Here is a 21,689-nt window from a genome sequence, read left to right as displayed (position 1 = left end):
TTTATTTCTATTTCAATAAATAATAATAAATTGCTATATCATTTCTTTGAGACATAGGCCTTTAGATACATTTTAAGGTAAAAGTTTAGGGTACAACAAAATGAAAGTGGGCATTGTGACTTATGTAGAAATATTGATATTGCAATGGAGGCTTCTCTGAGTGACAAATTTTTAAAAAGGAGATAGATTTTTGTTTGTTTGCTTTTCAAACATGAAGTCCCAAGACTATAACACTCTGAATTTTGAGTTATAGAACTAACTGTGCTTATTTAGTAGCCTAAGATTTAGAGATAACATTTTATTGCTTTTTCTCCAAACTATTTTACAAATCAGTTATTTTATTACTTACTATACTGATACAATAAATAAGCATTTTTTGCTTCAGTTGCTTGCAAAGCATAATGCTGTTCACAAGTCTCATGAACTCATGGTCAGCACAAAGACTTACTCAAAACTAATAAAAGTATTATTCAAACAAACATTGTGTTCAGAATATCCCCAAGCTACAAACTGATTGTGCAGTGATTTCAAACATTATGTGAGGGAATATTTCCAGAACAAGTTATATACAAGCTTTTCCTTGGTGTTGTAAAGATTTTGATTTATAACACTTTATTGAAACATTGAAAATCAGTATATTTCCTGTTATCATTGTCCAAAAATTCACTGCAAAATCCTAGTGTTCTAATTAGCTCAGACAGAATTTACCTTAATCATGATGATAATAAATTTAATACTAATTACATTAATAATAGTGTAGCATTGTTTTTCAATCACTATCATCAAATAAAGAATAACAAAAATTCAATCAGATGGTGATAATTTTCAAGGGCCCTGATAAACATTAAGCAAAGTTTTCTTTAAGAATATTGTTCATTGAGTAAAAATAACTTTGTGGTGAAACTATTCTGTATGATCCTATAATAGTAGGTGGATTCATGACTTTATGCATTTGTTCAAACCTTTTTATGATACAAATCTTTTTTACAACAGGGAGAGGGAACTTTGATGTATATAAATTATAAATGAATAAGTAAATTCTTTGGAGTTTCTCATGAAAGAATGCAGATTATGATGAGCTAATTTTACTGCATGTAAATGTGTTTTAAAAATCTCCTGCAGGGAAAAGGGGGATAATGTTGACCTGTGTAACTTTGAAAATGACCAAAAGTATCAAGAAATTGTACACAGACTGTATTCTGTTTAAGTTGTTTTTTGATGAGGGTATGAGTTAACTATTCTAATACTGCTATACATACTTGTTTTAACTGAAAAATTACATAAATGAATGGCAGATTCATCCCATCTGTCTCCTATCTGGGATCCAGGTTTCTTACTGTTGGAGTAGAAATTTATAGATCATCAGGGAAAGAATCTAGAGTAAGCAGTGTGATAATGGATTGGAGTTGGAGGTATCAGTAAGTATTTCATTTAATATAAAGATGGTTACATGTACAAATATCATAGACATGTGGATATATATAGGTAAGTGTATATATCTATATTTCTTTATTCTGTCAACTGAGATAACCTAAAAGAATTGGCATCCCAGTATCAATGAGAGCACTTATTGCCCAGAATTTGGATTCCCGTACCATTCTCCATTAAAAGAAATCAGGCAATCTTATAGAAATGGATAATTATAGGGCTGGGGCTTCCCAGGTGGCACTAGTGATAAAGAACTTGCCTACTAATACAGGAGACCTAAGAGTTGCAGGTTTGATCCCTATGTCAGGAAGATCCCCTGGAGGAGGGCATGGTGATCCACTCCAGTATTCTTGCCTGGAGAAACCCATGGACAGAGGAGCCTGGTAGGCTACAGTCCATAGGGTTGCACAAAGTCAGACATGACTGAAGCAACCACGCATGCACAATTATAGGACCAGGGAAAGAAATGAAGCATCTTGTACCAGAAAGTAAGAAACTGTTTTACAAAACCAACCACATAAGCAAACAAGCCAAAAACCCACTGACGGAATATTGGAGCAAAATGAAAGAATGTTAGTGATCAAAGATGAAACAATTTGAGCAACAAAACAAATAAATAATATTGTATTAAAATCCTCAAATAAAGTAAATATCCATGAGTCCATACTGATATAAATAAATTACTAAATAAATAAATATGTGTAGAAGAAGAGAAACATATTTTGTAGAAAAGAATTTTAAGTAAATGTTGTAGATACCCCATCCTATAAAGAAAGTATAACTCCTGCTACTTAAATGCAAGCCCTGCATAGTGATTTCCTTGCAAAGACTAGAGTGTGAAGAAGGAGAAAAATACATAAGTTTACAGTGGAGAAACCTGACAAACTCTATTTAGATTACTAGGGTGATCAAGGTCAACCTTAAAAATTATAATGTTGATAGCATGCACCTTTGTTATGATGTGATGAAAATGACATTTTGTCTCTGGTATCTTCCTCTCAAAACCTTCCTCTAAGAATTAAAAAAAAAAAAAAAGTCAAACACGTTACAATAGAGAGGCATCTCATACAATATGCCTGACTAGTGCTTCCCTTGAGGCTCAGCTGGTTAAGAATCTGCTTGCAATGTGGGAGACCTGGGTTCGACCTCTGGGTTGGTAAGATCCCCTGGAGAAGGGAAAGGCTACCCTCTCCAGTATTCTGGCCCAGGGAATTCCATGGACTGTATAGTCCATGGGGTTGCAAAGAGTTGAACTCAACTGAGCGACTTTCACTTCACTTCAAGGCCGCCTCAAAATCATTAAGGAAAGTGAGAAAATGTCACCGCAAACAGGAGACTGAAGACATGGCAGCTAAATGTTTAACAGTAACTTGCATGGGATCTTGGAGCAGAAAAAGACATTAGTTAAAGAAGCTTGAATAAACTGAGTGAGTGAGTGAAAGTCACTCAGTCCTGTCTAACCCTTTGAGACCCCATGGACCATACAGTTCACGGAATTCTCCAGGCCAGCACACTGGAGTGGGTAGCCTTTTCCTTCTCCAGGGGATCTTCCCAACCCAGGGATGAACCCAGGTCTCCCACATTGAAGGCAGATTCTTTATCAGCTGAGCCCACAAGAGAACTATAGGCTTAGGTAAATTATATAGTTTCAATATCGGTTCATTAATTCTAACAAACATACTAATAGAAAACCTTTGTGTGGTTGTAATATGGGGGCTCTCTGTACTATATAGTCAATTTTTTTTTGTAAATCTAAAAGTATTCTAAAAAACAAAGTATATTAATAAAAAATAGGTTTGTTAATATTAAGAATGTCCATTTTAATATCCTTAATTTGTATTCCAGTGTCCTGGTAGAGTTTATACAAATATAATATTTAAGGTTTCTTACTTGTGAAAGTTTTCCCAAGATGAATTATGTCTTACTTCAAATTTGTAAAAGATACAAATGACACTATTGTGTTTAACATCTGTACAAGCTGCAGCTCCACAAATTTAGTTAGAAATCACTTTAGGAAGACATTTAACTATTTTAGTTGTTATTTTAATAATTTCATAATAAGAAACAGTTCAGAAAAAAATTATGTAGTATAATGAAAATCCTTTTTCAGTCTAGGATAAGAATTATGTGATACACTGTAGTGCTTTTACCATTATACGGAGTGATCAGCTTCCCATATAAATATTATTAATGCCATTCTAAACACTGATAATGCTTTAAATGGATAAGAATAAAATAATATTAAAGTAATCCAGCTACTATTATGAACACTTTTGAGGGAACAGATTATCTATATTTTAGGAAATTATATTGAATTCATTTATATTATTAGCATATATAATCATCCTGATGTTGAATAAACATGTCTGGAAACTACTGGGTAATTTGCCTTCTTTATTTGGAAGAATTCAACAAAGTAGAAGACTTGTTTTTGGCTGCACTGGGTCTTCATTGCTGTGCTCGGGCTTTTTTTAGTTGTGACTCAGTGGTTGTGGCACATGGGCTTAGACGTTCTGCAGCGTGTGGAATCTTCCCAGACTAGGAATCAAACCTGTGTCCCCTGCACTGGCAGGCAGATTCGTAACCACTGGACCACTGAGGAAATCCAATGCTTGTGTTTTAATTGGATTATATTTAGTCCTGAAACTTCTTAATATATATGTAAATATAATTTTAGAAATTGAATGTACATATTAAAGACATCTGATATTTCTCTCTGAGACCCCTTGCTCTTATTCTTTCTCATAGTAATGACACTTGAATGCACAGGCTAATTATACCCAATGAAAGGCTGCATGGATTTCGAACTCTAAGAGAGCAGAGTTCAAATCCTGACTCTTATTATTAACTCTGTGACTTTAAGTATATAACCTACCCTCTCTGTGCCTCAGTTTGGAAATTGATACCAATAGTACTATCTACCTGGTCATGTAATGAGTATGCCTCCATAAAGTATTATGTAAAGTTAGGACAATACTTAAACCTTCCAGTGTTAAGAGGACATGTTATTTTTTCCTGAGAAACTGAGTAGATGCAGTTGAGTTTAATCATGGAGATTATAGTGTGTAAAGATTAAGGAAGGAGCGAAAGCCTCTCAAGACCTTATAAACCTGTAGTGTCTGGTCTCTGCTTATGTTTCTCCACAGGGTTTCACTCTGCCAAGTCGTACATACTCCTGCACCCCAGGACCTCGTGATTGCTGAGTTCTCTCTTAAACCAGTCCTTCCCACCTACAACCTCCTCTCCTAAAATGCTAAGTGAACACACCTATGTGTGAGCACACAACTTCACGTACACACATGCTCACACATCTGCTTAATGAACTCCAGATTAGTCTGTGTGTCACATCCTCAAAAGTGAGCTTTCTGAGTCTCTAAGTCAATTTTCTATTATATACTTTCATACTACTCTGTATTTTGCCTTTGTGGGTCATTTAACAAAACAACACCTCTGTTACTTTGTGTGATTGATTAAATGTCCATCTCCCACACTACTTTGAAAACATCTTTAAGACAGTAACTCTATCTTGTTTTGTGCATCACTTACCCCCTAGTGTCTCAGCACTGAAAGACATAATAAATCCAGGATAAGCAAGTGTTGTGATATGCATGAAAAGTCAACTTGCCTCATCAAATTGGAACAAACAAGAAACAGGTGGAAAAGGAAGAGTGTTTCTTTAAGCTGTCTTGACCATTCTTTTCCAGAATGAACTGCTAAGTTCATTCATTGCTTCCTGAGAAAGAAAAATACAATGCACCCCTTCATCCCCACATATAGACTTCATGTTATCAATTCTTAGAGCAAGTTTTAGAAGATTGACTTTTCTGTTGACTTTTATAATTAACATGTAGATTAATCCAGATTTCATTCCAGAGCAAAATGATGCAACTAGTGATTCTAAGGCAGGTACTGTCTACTTCTGGGCACTATAAATTTTAAATGGAACCCATGACTGTAATGTGTGTGAAAAATATTCCAAACATAAAGCAGGAGTATTAACTCACACAAAAAAGAAGAATCAATTGAATGCATCCTAGCAGTTTGCATGATATTACTTTTTTTCATTTTTCTTTAATATAATAGCTTTTTAAATGATCATCTGAAATGCATATCAATAAACATCTTTGAAACCTTTTAATAACCAGCTCTGTCTGGAACAGCATTATAAGGTTTAGTCTTGGGAAATGCTATGGTAATTAAGGTTGCTTTCAGTCATATGAAGTTCAAAGGAGATTAATTTTAAGCTTTGAAAATCCCATGACACTTAGTATGGTGGCATGCATCCTAAAGCTAATCTAATTATTTGATGACAATTCCAGTGTTGAACATGATTTCACTTAATTGTTTTCACTTTGCCTCTTTGGGGATGCTACTATCTGAAACAAAGTTGAAAGTGTCTTTCTTTTTACTCTCAAGGCAACTGTACCCCCTCTTTGAAGTGAGTCAGCTGACCAACTATGTCTCCTTTTTAGTTATAATTACTTTGAATGTTTTAAACTATTAGCGTTATTATTATTTTAGAATATTCACTTAATAAACATAATACAAACAGCCTGTATCAATTAACATACTGACACTTTATATTACAGAACAACAACAGCAGCACAACAAAAAAATAAAACAAATCTCAGAGGTTTAGTTCTTTCTCTGATGTTCAGTGTAAGCCTAAGTATCTCTCCAGAAGAATGGTTATCCATGTGACGGCTCATTGTATCCATCTACATCTACCACAGAGAATCAGGAAAGAGGAAATGGAAGTTGAACACTTTATTCTACACATATATTCCACAAGTATCTAACATGAATTCTATTTGTATTTAGTTGCTCAGAGCCAGTCATGTAGCCCTGTCTTTCTTCCCAGGAGGGAAGGTACAGTTCTCTCATTTGCCTGGAAGTAGAAAGACATGTGATACCAGTGAGTATTGGCAATATATGTTACATAGACCCAGGAATAGAAAATACAAATTTGATTCCTTTCTTCTCCTTCCCAGTTTAGGTGGGTTCCACAGAATGGCTATTGAAGTTATTTTCTTGATCACTTTTCTAGGCATAAGTTGATTAAAAGTATCTGGGAATAACATGTTCTCTACTCTTACAGTCATCACATTTAGCAATTGGACAGATAGTGACTGTATCTTTCATATTTAGTCATCATTTTTGGCCAGTGTCTTTTTTTGTGTTCAGCAGCATCCTCTTGAGAAGTATTCCTAGCAGTTGTTAATATGGAGATCTAAATTGTGGTTTGGGGATTTGTATTTTAAGTCACCCTTGGGGAGTCTAATCAAAGTTGTTCATAAGTGGTACTTTGAGAAACATTGATCTAGTGTCATGAAATTCTCATATGCTTACCCAGTTGAAAGTTAAATTCAACTGTATTTTTTAATCTAATATGACAGTTGAAGATTTTAATAAAAAATGGTTGCATGGAGGCATCCATAATGGTGCCAGCTGCTTTTCCTCTAATAGTGGAACAGAAGTAGAAAAAACAAAAACAAAAAATCCAGAGACTGATAGATCTGGATATGAATCATGATTACTCTCACTGGACATGTGACACTGAGAAAGATGTTAGCCTTTCTACTTGAGTATCCCTCATGTTTAAGAGAAGAATACAGTGTCTACCAAATAGACTTGTAAAGAGACTCTAAAGAGTAATAATTATAAAGTAATTAGCACATATTAGTCATCTGATTCAACACTTGTGTGCCTCTAAAGTACTAGATATTGCATTAAATACATATGAAAATATATCTTATAAAAAGAATTCAACAATTTAAAGCCCAATTAAAGGTAGTTACTTAGAAAAGTCAGTTACATTATTAGATTATTACATACTAGGTGGCTGAAGTAGCTCATCTGAGACCACAGAGTTAAGAAGTGAATTTGAGCCTGAATTTATGCGCTGCCATTTCACTTCACAATGCTAAAAAGAGAAGAAAGTCTGCATATGTACATTAGGAAAAGCTCTCGTTTCTTGAAGTATGCAGTGAACCAATGAAAGAATTTTAGAAAAGGAGTACTATTTTCAGATTTCACTTTTATGAAACGCATTCTGGAGGCAGTAAGGTGGCTTTCATTTTATCCAGTTTTGTTTTGAGTGAAGAAAGTCTGAATTCATGAAGAATTAATGAAAAATTCATTAAAAGGCTATTGTAGGAATCCACAGTGGAGAGAGCTTCAGAACACTGTGCAGGAGACCATGATCAAAACCATCCCCAAGACAAGGAAATGCAGAAAGGCAAAATGATTGTCTGAGGAGGCCTAACAAATAGTTGAGAAAAAAAGAGAAGCAAAAGGCAAAGGAGAAAAGGAAAGATATACCCATTTGACTTCAGAGTTCCAGCTAATAGTAAGGAGAGATAAGATAGCATTTCTAAGTGATCAATGCAAAGAAATAGAGGAAAACAATAGAATGGGAAAGACTAGAGATCTCTACAAGAAAATTAGGACTGAAAAAGGTCCATTTTCATTCTAATTCCAGCCACAGGACTGGAAAAAACTCAGTTTTCATTCCAATCCCAAAGAAAGGCAATGCCAAAGAATGCTCACTACTGCACAATTGCACTCATCTCACATGCTAGCAAAGTAATGCTCAAAGTTCTCCAAGCCAGGCTTCAACAATACATGAAGCATAAACTTCCATATGTTCAAGCTGGATTTAGAAAAGGCAGAGCAACCAGGGATCAAATTGCCAACATCCGTTGGATCATTGAAAAAGCAAGAGTTCCAGAAAAACATCTAATTCTGCTTTATTGACTATGCCAAAGCCTTTGACTGTGTGGATCACAACAAACTTTGGAAAATTCTGAAAGAGATGGGAGTACCAAATCACCTGACCTGACTTCTGAGAAATCTGTATGCAGGTCAGGAAGCAACAGTTAGAACTAGGCATGGAACAACAGACTGGTTCCAAATCAGGAAAGGAGTATGTCAAGGCTGTATATTGTCATCCTGCTTATTTAACTTATATGCAGAGTACATCATAAGAAATACTGGGCTTGATGAAGCACAAGATGGAATCAAGATTAAGGAGAAGTATCAATAACCTCAGATATGCAGTTGATATCACCCTTATGGCAGAAAAAGTGAAGAAGAACTAAAAAGCCTCTTGATGAAAATGAAAGAGAGGAGTGAAAAAGTTTGCTTAAAGCCCAGCATACAGAAAACTAAGATCATGGCATCTGGTCCCATCAATTCATGACAAATAGATGGGTAAACAGTAACAGACTATCTTTTTGGGCTCCAAAATCATTGCAGATGGTGAGTGCAGCCATGAAACTAAAAGACACTTGCTCTTTGGAGGAAAAGTTATAATCAACCTAGACACATATTAAAGAGCAGAGACTACTTTGCCAACAAAGATCCATCTAGTCAAAGCTGTATTTTTCCTAGTAGTCATGTATAGATGTGAGAGTTTGACTATAAAGAAAGCTGAGCACTGAAGAATTGATGCTTTTGAACTGTGGTGTTGGAGAAGACTCTTGAGAGTCCCTTCGACTGCAAGGAGATCAAACCAGTCCATCTTAAAGGACATCAGTCCTGAATATTCATTAGAAAGACTGATGCTGAAGCTAAAGCTCCAATATTTTGGTCACTTGATGCAAAGAACTGACTCATTGCTAAAGACCCTGACTCTGGGAAAGATTGATGGCAGAAGGAGTAGTGGACAATAGAGGATGAGATAGTTGGATGGCTTTACTGACTGGATGGTCATGAGTTTGAGCAAGTTTTGGGAGTTGGTGATGGACAGGGAAGCCTGGGATGTTGCAGTCCATGGGGTCACAAAAACTTGGACATGACCTTGCAACCTAACTGTCGTAATCCACACGAGAAAAAGAAAATATTACACCAAGACAGTTATCTGAGAGAAAAAAAAATTGAAATGTATATACAATGTAGATCTGTAGAACTAAATGGTAATTACATATAGATATTTAGGAAGGATGTATTTTCAAGTTAGGTTCCAATTGTTTCCTTAGCGGTTGGATTATTGTTTTTCACAATCAACGTTGCTGGGAAACCATTAAAGAATGCCAGAATGAAGGGGAGGTGATGATGCCTTCATACTAGATATACTGAGGGTGAAATTTGTTGTAACATGCATATTATACCAGTGCAATGTGTGAAAATATATTCTATATCCCCATAATTACAATTTGGATTTACAGATAGAAAAGGCTGTCATTAGTATTTGATAATGAAATTGTATATTTGAATAACTATGTCCATAGATGGCGAATAGAGATGAATAGGCAAAATGTTAACAATAAAATTAAACATCCAACTTGTATATTACAGTAACTGAAATGATAAAACATCATTGGTAAAGACAAATACTAAGACCGGGTAAATACACTGTGCACTTGTAGGGTAAAAGGCACTCTACTGAGTCCTTGATATGAAAAACTTCTTACGTATTTATTTGAGCTTTATGCGGGTAATAGTTTATAACCATCTATTAGAAAAGAAATAATCTCAATAATGTGAAGAAACCACCGCAAATGTCACATATCTAAAACGTGAAGAAGTTGGAGTTTAAATTCAAGCATTGTTGACCTGTGTGCTGTCTTGTTAGCCACTACATATCCTGCTTCCAGAAGATAACCACAGGTGGGAGAGAAGAGCAGGAACTACAAAGATTTAGAGCAAACAGGACTAAGTATCTGCAAATCTTAAAGAGATTGAAGAATAGTAGTGAGGCTTTGAAGTTTGGTGAAGGATAGACAGCTGTAGCTTGCAAGTAGAATATCGTATGTTTAAGATTTAAGAGACAGAACTGTTAAGGAAATGAGAAAGTTCAGGGTGTGATATGAAGGATGAGTGGCTGAAGTGGAATAAACATAAAAATCAATAGAATAGAGAATGAAAAAGAACTATGAGTCTATGTTATAAAGGCCACAATGCACAAAACTGAGGGCAGGGCAGATGCCGAGTTTCTTGGAGAGAGATATTGATATCAGTGTTAACATCTTCAAAGAATTGGAGGAAAGAATGGATCAATGATGTGTAGGTATAGCAAAGGTATACAATGTATTTATTTAATTTTCAAACTTTTCCCTTATAACTCTCATTTAACTGCTCAAGCCTAGTATGACTAATTTTTAAAATTCTGACAGGTCAAGAAAAAATACATGGAGCACTGCCAAGAAGTCTCATTGATTCTCCTTCTATGCATTTATATCTGCAGTTTTCTTCTCCAACATTCTCAGCCTTTGTTGACCTGCTTTTGAGAACCTTAAAAGTGAAAATGAAAGTCGCACAGTTCTGTCTGACTCTGAAATACCATGGACTGTAGCCTGCCCGGTTCCTCTGTCCATGGAATTCTTCAGGCAAGAATACTGGAGTGGGTTTTCTTGTGTTATGACAACATTATGAGACGCCTTTGTCTAACCTGACCTTGGGGTGTTTAACCCATAGACTTATTTAATATTCTCTGACTCAAGCCTAATCTTTACCCTCTCATTATAGCTTTGCAGCTACCTTACTGACTAGGTTAACTATGTTCTGGCAACTTTCTGCTCCTTTAGTCTCTTAGGTCCTGACCTTGCATATCTTCCTGACACTTCCCATAGGACCCTTGCTTGCCTAAGCATGATGAGAATGAACATGCCATGTTTTTCTGATTAAAAGAAATTCATCTACCTGCTTTGGGTTAGAAAAAAATTCTATAAAGGCAGCCCCTGCAATACTGTGAGACTAAAGCATTTTAATCATAAAGTACCAACTAAGTCGTATGTGATCTAAGTCCTGTCCCCTAAATTTTTTAATAGACTTAACTGATATTCTAGGAGATGGGGGGAGGGGCTGGTGGATAAACAGCTCTAATTTAGTATGAGAGAATTTTGGATTTGCAGCTCAGTGGGGCTTTAGCTTTTATAAGCTTCTTTCATTATGAAATTAATTATTTAAATAATTACAGAAATGTAAGTGAGCCATCCTCTCAAAATAGAACCCAATTTACTTCCTGCTAGTTCCCTAAGGGGCTTTTTTCTGTGGTTCAGTGTAACCATTTCATTGACTGAATCCACCAGTTTGTGTTTCCTGCTTTATGGATTGAGCACTGCAGGGGCTGTAATGTTCTAACTATCTTTGTTTCTCCTTCTCTAGCACCATGTTAGTATTTTACCAACTTACAAGGTTTGGTGGGAGGTCGGAGGTGAGAACAGCATGTTTGCAGAGTAATTCAGGTTAAATATATGTACATTTAATTATTTACACTTAGATTTACATATTGCAATTTGGAGTTCTGAAAAGGCATTAGAATCTCAGTTTATTGCTAACAGCATGGCACTTGGGTTTTCAGAGAAGACTTGAAATGGGGCTAATGAGATTTAATATCAGATATTTGACTTTGCCTGAAATTGCCTTCTTCACTCTTTCAATAAGTGCTAAGATTTCACTAAGTCCCTTATCTCAGGAATATTGCTTTAAACTGAGACCCTTAATGCTACTAAGTGATAAAAAAATGAAGTTTTAAAATGTACGACAAGCTTCTTTACTTATAAAAACCTTGGAAGAAGAAGAGTAAGATAAGTACTTGATTTTATCTGTGTGTGTGTAGCTTAAAAGAAAAAGCAGTATGATAGATACAAAAGGAAACATACTTTCAAAAGACTTATTTATATGGCATATAGATAAAAATGTAGCCACTTAGGAGTCAATCAATGGGACTTTCCTAGTAGCTCAGATGGTAAAGCATCTGCCTACAATGCAGGAGACCCAACTTCAATCCCTGGGTCAGGAAGATCCCCTGGAGAAGGAAATGGCAACCCACTCCAGTATTGCTGCTTGGAGAATCACATGGACAGAGGAGCCTGGTGGACTACAGTCCATGGGGTCAGAAGGAGTCGGACATGACTGAGCGACTAACACACAGGAGTCAATCAAAATATGTGATACTAATAACTACAGGGAAATGTGACACCTCATCAACTATTCTTCACTAACTCCTTAAAACAGTTTAGGTTGTCAAACTAATCAGAATCTAATATAAATCACTACTGAGGTTATGGACTAGATTTCCTATGGGAAAGGAACCTGCCTGGACATGTTCATAGTTTTGCCAGAAAATGATAGCTTTGTTGTGGTTCCACATTGGTGGAACACAGGAGGTCAGACTAAGAATCTTAAGAACTGAGATAGTTTAGTGGTGGGAACATAGAGTCTGAAATGGTTGTGATCAAAGGCATGAAAGTAAGCCTTACTTATTTTTCAACAGTTTTGCCCACATTTCTAGTTTTTTTTTTTTTAATAGTTTTTTTTCAGAGATGTTTCTTTATCACAAATAACATGAATTTGGATGATATTTGATTCTTACAAAAACACAAAAAGATGCCTTTTCATTCATGGGGTGACTTAGTTTCCTAGAAGCTAAGGCAGATGGTAAACCCATGAGGGACAAGAAAAGCACAAGAAGTAGGGCATTGAGAAAAAGATATAAAAAGTAATTTTATCACAGAATACCTTCTTAACCTCCATATGCCTTAACTGCCTTTCAAGTTTATTTTTGTGCCTCTCTGCAACATGTGTATGATGTCTCAATGTTGACTTCCATTTCATTAATTCTCTCCCTGCCTGGGTCTACTTATGGGTGTGTATCATCTACTGCATCTTAAAAAATAATGAAGTCCCTATATTTAACATTTTCATTGGCTTTATCACACTCAATTTTTTGCTCATTTTATTTCTATTTTAGTTCATATTGTTAAGTGAAAGTTATCTTCATTTAAATGTTTGAACATAGAAAATACACTATTTTAAAAACATTTGTTTAGCTGCTTTATACTTTATATTTCATGTTATGTCTAGTCCACATTTCGTTTCTCTGTTCATCAATAGATTTCCACTTTTCTGGTATTATAAATAATGCTGCTATATATATTATGTGTATATGTATATTCTATATATGTGTACATTATTTGTGTACTCATTTCTGTATGGACACATATTTTCACTTCTTTTGGGTATTGAGAAGTAGAATGGTTGGGTCATATGGTATCTCTATGTTTAGTTGTATGAGGAATTGCCAGGCTATTTTCCAAGATGGCTGCATTGTTTACATTTGCATTGGCCAATGGCTGTTACTACCTGACTTTGATACGAGTCATTCTAATGGCCATGAAGTGTATTTCATTGTGGTTTTGATTGCAATTTTTCTGACAACTGATTACGTTGAACATCTTTTCATGTGCTTGCTGGTTATTTGTAAATTTTGGAGAAATGTCTATTAGAATTGTTTGCCCATTTTAAGTTAGATTCTTGTCTTTTTATTACTGAGTTTTATGGGTCCTTTATATATTGTGAACACAAGCCCCTTATCAGATATATAAATTACAAATATTTGCTCTTAATTCAGTGAGTCATAGTTTCACTTTTTTAATTGTGTCCTTTGAAGCTAAAAGTTTTCTTACTTTGGTGAATCTAATATTTCTTTTTTTCCCGTTATCAGTCTTGCCTTTGGTATTATATCTAAAAATACACTCTCAGATCATGATGGTTTATCCCTATGTGTTCTTCTAATGGCTTTACAGTTTTAGTTCTTATGTTTAGGTCTTTGACCATTTTGAGTTAACTTTTATATGTGGTATGAGTTCAGAGTCTAACTTCATTCTTTTGCATGTTGTCTCAACACTTGCTACCCTTGTCAAAAATCAGTTGGCTATATATGTATGAGTTTATTTCATGACTGTCAATTCTATACCATTAGTCTATATGTCTATACTTGTACCTGCACCACACTGTCCTGATTTTTGTTGCTTCGTCTTAGCTTTGAAATCAGGATATGTGAGTCCTCCTACTTTGTTCTTCTTTTTCAAGATTGTTTTGACCATTCTGGGTCCCTTGCAATTCTGTATGAATTTTAGAATCAACATGTCAATTTCTACAAATAAGTCAGCTAAGCTTTTGATAGAGATTGTATTGAGTATGTAGAACACATTGGGGAGCATCACGGTATTAGCAACATTAACTCTTCTGATCTGTGAACACAGAATATTTCTCCAATTATTAGGTCTTTAATTTCTCATAAAAATGTTTGTATCTTGAATGGATTAAATATTGACTGGTACTGGGATAACTGAGGAAAGAAAAGAGAAAATCCACATAAGAGGGGGAATGTATTCTGAGGGAAAACAAAATCATAGAGTCATTCACTTTATTTATGTACCCTACACACAGGGTAAAAATGGAACAATTACAAAATTTTGTTTTCTTGAGCTTCAAATTCATTGCCGATGGTTACTGCAGCCATGGAATTAAAAGACTGCTTGCTCCTTGGAAGAAAAGCTATGACAAACCTAGAAAGCATATTCAAAGGAGAGGCATCACTTTGATGACAAAGATGTGTATAGTCAAAGCTATGGTTTTTCCAGTAGTCAGGTACAGATGTGAGAATTGGACCATAAAGAAGGCTGAGCACCAAAGAATTGATTCTTTCAAACAGTGGCACTGGAGAAGACTGTTGAGAGTCCCTTGGACAACAAGGAGATCCAGCCAGTTAATCCTAAAGGAAATCAACCCTGAATATTCATTGGAAGGATTGATGCTGAGGCTAATGCCAAGAGTCAACTCATTGGAAAAGATCCTAATGCTGGCAAAGAATGAAGGCAGGAGAGGAAGGGGGCAACAGAGGATGAGATGGTTGGGTGGCATCATCAACTCAATGGACATGAGTTTGAGCATGCTCTGGGAGATAATTAAGGACAGGGAAGCCTGGCATGCTGCAGTCCATGGGGTTGCTCAGACACGACTGAGTGACTGAACAACAGCAACACAAGGGTATTAAAAGAAGGCGTTTTGTGAAATTAGAAAAGGCCACCAACCCTTGCCTTTTTCTAAAAGTTCAGGAAAACCAACTTATATTAAACATTAGTTCCAGAAAGTTATCAAGTTTAAAACCCATTCAAAGTTAGTATAAGAAAAAGGAGAATAAGTTTCCTATAGAGAATAAATGAAATAAAATGCTCCATGAACATATGCCTTAGGTGCTTTAGAGTGAGATGCTCATGGAGAAGGACTTCTATTTCAAAATTAACTTATATCTATAAAGAAAATGATACAAGATACAAAAGAACAACACACATCAGAATTAGAAAATCCCAAAATTGAGATGATAGAACTTATTAAAGAATGATACAAATGAAAAAAATCATTTTCAGAAATTAAGTATAAGCTAGGAAAAATAGCAAATTAAGAAAACAAATACTGCTTTTAAAGAAGAATTGTAAAAGAAGGAACATTTATAAAAGAAGAAATGAATTAAATACTGAATAAGCAAAGGATATCCAGTTTACAGATCAAAAAACAAAACAAAACAAAAAACGACTCCCTAAAGAAGAAAAGCAGAGTAAGGAAAACAGAACAAATACTAAAAAATATAGCTGGAGGAAACATTTCTCAAATAAACATTACCAAAAAAAAAAAAAGAAAAGAAAATCTTTTGAAACTACATAGTAAGAGTATGCTTAATATAAGAATATTGACCTAGAGTAACCCATTTCAATATCTATCTTAGTACAATTCCTGGCCTTTACAGAATTAAAAAAAAAAAAAATTCTTTGGCTGTTTAGTCAAGAGAGGCAAGTGAATTATAAGCAAAATAAATTAGATTATCATTAGACTCTTGGACAGCAATGCTTCATTATAGATCAAAATGGAATGCCATATTTAAAGCTCAGTGAAAAAAAGTTCACTAAAGAGTTAATATAGAAATGACTTTCAAGCATAAAGGTCACAGAAAAACCCTTAATTTAGGAAATATTGTTACCATGAGACCTAAGACTCTTGTTACAGAATGAGTTTTAAACAACCAAATGACTAGAGACAGCATAAGGACTTGCGTGAGCTTAAAATATATTATTACCTGTACAACTAAGATTAAATGGGGACTGAAAGGACAGAAAAGGATGCATACTGTACAGTTGCTATATATTCAAAGAATGTAGATGAAGTACAGGTATACAATAGAGGGAGTTTAGAAATGGCAAAAGCGAAAGAAAAAATTAACTATTTTGGTAAATATTTTGGTAACAGTAGTATCATTACTGTTATTTTGTGTGTAATATAAGATAAAGTAAAAGATTAATTATGATAAAATCTAATGTACTCATCCTCTGCATCCTTGATAGCCAGGATTCTTGGTGTGGAAATAAAGATACATTACAGAAAATGTTAAACAAATATGCATTTCTGAATTGTAGTTGGAAATATGGGAACTTCCATATAGAATGATTACATATTCTATATTCAGTATAGAATTAGAATTATCACCATTTTCCATATATAATCAATTAGTAGCTCTGGGCCTTAACATAAACAGTTATTAATATCACACACACACACACACATAAAAAACACAGCCATACACTTTGTGCTTCCTAGTAAAAAACACACACCATTACCTGTAGGCTTGACTATTGGATTGAATGTAATTCTTATCAAAACTCTTGAGTCCAGCAGCCAATTTGTAGGTAATATAGGACAAAGATACACGTTGAATTGTATCATGACTATGAAATCAGCAAAACCTGTAATGTGGAATAATCTACAAATACCTTAAAGGCTAATTTATAAATAATAGAATAGGATAAAAGGGAAATTTGTAAATGAAAAGCTACTTAACAGACATTTTAAAGAATGGACCAAAGTCATAGTATCTAGGGAATATAAGAAATAGAAGAAAATGATTTCTACAAAAGTCAAGAGTAATGTTTTCTTTGTGGAGGGCAGAGATGGATGGAAATTAGGCACATGGAAGAGTTCCTAAGGTAGCTGGCCAAGTTGAATATCTTAACATGGGTGGTGATTTAAAGTGCATTTGTCTCATATTATGTCATTAAACTATACATGTGTTTTCTGTGGTTTTCTGTATCACTTGTTTTACAAAAAAAATTTAAATTAATATTTTTAAGTTATGAAGTAAAAATTTTAAATAGAAATGTTAAAAACAGGAATCGCGTATCATTGTTACGCCAGCTCTAAAAGAAGTTCCCTGAGATGTAGATTTTAATAATAATCAGATCAGATCAGATCAGATCAGTCACTCAGTCGTGTCCGACTCTTTGTGACCCCATGAATCGCAGCACGCCAGGCCTCCCTGTCCATCACCAACTCCCAGAGTTCACTGAGACTCACGTCCATCAAGTCAGTGATGCCATCCAGCCATCTCATCCCTGTTGTCCCCTTTGCCTCCTGCCCCAATCCCTTCCAGCATCAGAGTCTTTTCCAATGAGTCAACTCTTCGCATGAGGTGGCCAAAGTACTGGAGTTTCAGCTTTAGCATCATTCCTTCCAAAGAAATGCCAGGGCTGATCTCCTTCAGAATGGACTGGTTGCATCTCCTTGCAGTCCAAGGGACTCTCAAGAGTCTTCTCCAACACCACAGTTCAAAAGCATCAATTCTTTGGTGCTCAGCCTTCTTCACAGTCCAACTCTCACATCCATATATGACCACTGGAAAAACCTTAGCCTTGACTAGACGAACCTTTGTTGGCAAAGTAATGTCTCTGCTTTTTAAAATGCTATCTAGGTTGGTCATAACTTTCCTTCCAAGGAGTAAGCGTCTTTTAATAGTAATAACTAGTAATAATAATAATAATTTAAACACATTTCAAACTACAATTAAATATGGGAATTCTGTGGAAAATGTATCTAAACAGAAAAAGTTAAATAAACTTGGGAGTATTAAGAGTATTGGGGTAATAACAAATATATATATACAAGATTTTATTGTTAAGCAGATAGTCTTCGTCAGGAAAAAATAGAGAAAGAGAACATAAAATCTACTAAGAAGAGAACCTTACGGCTTTATTTTTCCTGAATGTACTATTATGTTCCCTTTTAGTATTACATAAAATCTGTTGTTCTGTCGCTAAGTTGTGTCTGACTGTCTGCAACCCCATGACTGCAACACATCAGGCTTCCCTGTCCTTCACTATCTCCCAGAATTTGCTTAAACTCATGTCCATTGAGTCAGTGATGCCATCCGACCATCTCATTCTCTGTCACTCCCTTCTCCTGCCCTCAATTTTCCCCAGCATTTGGGGTCTTTTTCAATGAGTCAGCTCTTCACATCAGGTGGCCAAAGTACTGGAAGTTCAGCTTCAGTGTCAGTCCTTCCAATGAACATTCAGAGTTGGTTTCCTTTAGGATCGACTGGATGAACCTCTTTGGTGTCCAAGGGATTCTCAAGAGTCTTCTCCAGTGTCACAGTTCAAAAGCATCTACTCTTCAGCCTTCTTTATGATTCAACTCTCACATCTGTGCATGACTACTGGAGAAACCATAGCTTTGACTATAAGGATCTTTGTTGGCAAAGTGAAAATAGTCACCTTAATTAAGACAAACTTTTAAATTTTTAATTCTCAATTATACTTAATTTGGGAAATAAACATGAATTGGTTGCTTAGCTTAGTCAAAACTGACCCAAGAAGGCAAAGTGTCTGTATTGGAGATATTGATAGGCAGACATTTGTCTTTTACACTAGAAATTCATTTTGCTGTTTAATAAGGTATATGATGTATGCATTTAACTGAATTTAAGTTGTAGTAAGAAAACTTTTAATACATGAGTGCTCCTAATTTTTTCCTTTATTTGCAAAATAAATTTTATAATTCTTTTCTTTCTTTTATTTCCCCCTTCCTGACATCAGAGGGGAGTTCTAATTAGACAAACTTATAAACATTATAAAACAGAATTTGTAAGAGTGAAAGATGAGGAAAAGTTTGTAGACTGGAGCTGGGTTGGAGTTTGAAGTGAATGGTCCTTTGTAGTACATGAGTTTGATGGGTAGGGGACAAAAGTAGCACTTTAAAAACATACTTATCTATAGATCCCCTGACTGGAAAAGGTCAGTTTTTGTTCCAATCCCAAAGAAAGGCAATGCCAAAGAATGCTCAAACTAGCACACAATTGCACTCATCTCACACTCTAGTAAAGTAATGCTCAAAATTCTCCAAGCCAGGCTTCAGCAATATGTGAAGCATGAACTTCCTGATGTTCAAGCTGGTTTTAGAAAAGGCAGAGGAACCAGAGATCAAAATTGCCAACATCCGCTGGATCATGGAAAGAGCAAGAGAGTTCCAGAAAAAGATCTGTTTCTGCTTTATTGACTATGCCAAAACCTTTGACTGTGTGGATTACAATAAAGTGTGGAAAATTCTGAAAGAGATGGAAATAACAGACCACCTAACCTGCCTCTTGAGAAAGTTGTATGCAGGTCAGGAAGCAACAGTTAGAACTGGACGTGGAAAGGAGTATGTCAAGGCTATATATTGTCACCCTGCTTATTTAACTTGTATGCAGAGTACATCATGAGGAAAGCTGGGCTGGAAGAAGCACAAGCTGGAATCAAGATTGCTGGGAGAAATATCAATAACCTCAAATATGCAGATGACACCACCCTTATGGCAGAAAGTGAAGAGGAACTCAAAAGTCTCTTGATGAAAGTGAAAGTGGAGAGTGAAAAAGTTGGCTTAAAGCTCAACATTCGGAAAATGAAGATCATGGAATCTGGTCCCATCACTTCATGGGAAATAGATGGGGAAACAGTGGAAACAGTGTCAGACTTTATTTTTTGGGCTCCAAAATCCCTGCAGATGGTGACTGCAGCCATGAAATTAAAAGACGCTTACTCCTTGGAAGGAAAGTTATGACCAACCTGGATAGCATTTTAAAAAGCAGAGACATTACTTTGCCAGCAAAGGTCCGTCTAGTCAAGGCTATGGTTTTTCCTGTGGTCATGTATGGATGTGAGAGTTGGACTGTGAAGAAAACTGAGCGCCAAAGAATTGATGCTTTTGAACTGTGATGTTGGAGAAGACTCTTGAGAGTCCCTTGGACTGCAAGGAGATGCAACCAGTCCATTCTGAAGGAGATCAGCCCTGGGATTTCTTTGGAAGGAATGATGCTCAAGCTGAAACTCCAGTACTTTGGCCACCTCATGTGAAGAGTTGACTCATTGGAAAAGACTCTGATGCTGGGAGGAATTGGGGGCAGGAGGAGAAGGGGACGACAGAGGATGAGATGGCTGGATGGCATCACTGACTCGATGGACGTGAGTCTGAGTGAACTCCAGAAGTTGGTGATGGACAGGGAGGCCTGGCGTGCTGTGATTCACGGGGTCGCAAAGAGTCGGACACGACTGAGCAACTGAACTGATAGATCCCCTTACATCATTATGATTACTTTGATGTTACTTTTAATTTTTGTGTGTAGCCTTTTGACTTAGGCTGTTCTGGGGGCAGACCACTGGAAAAGAAATTTACATGCAGCAAACATACAAGAAGGACCCTTACATTACTAGATTACCATTGGATAGTATAAGCCACTGTAAAACTTAATGACTTAAAACAAGTAATTATTTCTCAGCAGCGTATTAGTTGACTAGGCATTTCTGATGTAGTCCAGGCTCTGCTGATCTTGGCTGGGCTTACTTCTGTATTAGCTAATATTAGCTCTGTTTCTGGGATTTATATGCTGGGCTTTCAGCCTTCCTCCATATATTCTCTCATCTTCCTATGATCTACACAGACTTGGTTCTATGGGTGAGTCAGGAATCCAGTGGCAACACAAGGTCTTTGAAACCTGTGCTCAGAATCTTCACTTCTCTTGTTGTCTATTAGCCAAAACAAGTAACAAGACTGACTCAGATTCAAGTGATGGTAGGAAAAAATATAAACTAAAACTGCACCTCTTGAAGTTGAGAATTTATAAAGTCACATAGCATAGGGTATGGAGACAGGAAAGCCATTAACTGGTACTATAAATTAAATCAGTCTACTATAATATCTGATATCATTTAAGATTTAAGTTTGTAAGTGGTATTCCAAAAGAATAAGAGTTTCTACTTTCTAAACTCTCATATTTCAAGTTTCTATGTTTCCTTTATAAATATAGAAGCATTTGATAGGTAGTCTTAACTTATTAGTTATTTGAGCATGTGGATGAGATTTAACAAAGTTAATTACAGAAATCTCTTGAATGTTAAAGAATGAAAGTAGGATTTAGTGGCTTATAAAAATAAGTGGTTAAAAACTAAAACACATTATATTTGCATAGCATTTTGCATAAATCATTTAATAACTTTTGTAATTTTCATACCTGTTTATGCATAATGTGTTTGAGTTTGGCCTTGAATAATATAAGACCAAAGTAGCAGTAGTTTATACACATTATAAATTTATATACCTTATACAGAATTCAGTGTCTGGGTCAGGAGTATAAGGCATTCTATGGTGTTATATCTGGGCTTCTTTATGTTCCA

This window comes from Bos indicus, chromosome 5 (assembly GCF_029378745.1).
Source record: "Bos indicus isolate NIAB-ARS_2022 breed Sahiwal x Tharparkar chromosome 5, NIAB-ARS_B.indTharparkar_mat_pri_1.0, whole genome shotgun sequence".
Classification (NCBI taxonomy): domain Eukaryota; kingdom Metazoa; phylum Chordata; class Mammalia; order Artiodactyla; family Bovidae; genus Bos; species Bos indicus.
This window is presented reverse-complemented; position numbering follows the sequence as displayed.